The following is a 1,144-nucleotide window of genomic DNA, read 5'->3' on the forward strand; positions in this document are numbered from 1 at the left end:
TCTGACCCACCCTGTCGCTCTGCCTCTACCGGACAACCTCTCCAGCACCTGAAGCCCCAGCATCTTTAAACAGGTTTATATCTGACCCACCCTGTAGCTCTGCCTCTACCGGACAACCTCTCCAGCGTCTGAAGCCCCAGCAGTCAGCAGCAGGTTTCTCCGTCTAGCCAGAGCCAAGAATTCAGGGGAGAGTTCAAGTGAACTCCCGAGCGAAGGGAAACTGAAGCTTAAGGAGGTGGCCGAGTGGAGCAAGTAGGACAGCTTCATTTTTGCTGCAAAAACCATCAGCGACTGCTTGTTAACCACTCTGCCACTTCTGGAGCGGGCTTGGATTGGGGCTCTGGAAGCAAAGGGTTCCAACAAAGTCTCCCCAGAGCTCTGAGCAGTGGGAAAAGTGAGGGAGCCTGGAGAGGCAGCAGCGGCACCTGCAGCCTAGGGGTCAGCCTCCTTGGAGCTCTGGGTTCTTGTAGAAGTTGCTGTTCCAACTGCGCTGAGGCTTGGTCAGAGAGTAAGTTTAGCATTCCAGTGAGTTCTCAAGTCTAGGCACACGTCAGGCTGGGACAGTCCCGAACCCCAGAAAAAGTGAATCTGGAGGCTGGGGTCACGTGACTTTAGGATAGATGGGTAGGGAGGGAGGAGAGTCAACTCTGCAGTTGGAGCTCTGAGCCCCTCTCCTCTCTCTCGGTCAGCCTTCATAGTTAAACGAGAGAGAGACCAGGGGTGTATGAGCTCTCAGCTGTCACCCATAAGAGTACCCATGTTAAACAGACTGTATTGCCACTGTCAGGAAATCATCTTTATCCTCCGTGGCTTTGGAGGACCAGAAAACCGTTGTCTAGAAAGCTGAAGTCTCCCCCAACTGAGGCGACTTTTCTCTTTCATTTTTCTTTTTGATAGCGGGCACCCAGGACACTCAACATTAGAAAACCACAAGCCAATATCTCTCTCTCTCTCTCTCTCTCTCTCTCTCTCTCTCTCTCTCTCTCTTCCTCTGCTGCTGTGTGGGATCCCGGACCACGAGCAAAGGGGGCTTCCAGAATCATCTCCTCCTTCGTCTTGCTTTGAAGCCAGCACGCTTCCATTGTCGTCCGCAGCCAAAACAAATGAAAATGTAAGTAAGTAAATAAGTAGATACGCAAATAAA

This window comes from Microtus ochrogaster, chromosome 16, assembly GCF_000317375.1.
Source record: "Microtus ochrogaster isolate Prairie Vole_2 chromosome 16, MicOch1.0, whole genome shotgun sequence".
Classification (NCBI taxonomy): Eukaryota; Metazoa; Chordata; class Mammalia; order Rodentia; family Cricetidae; genus Microtus; species Microtus ochrogaster.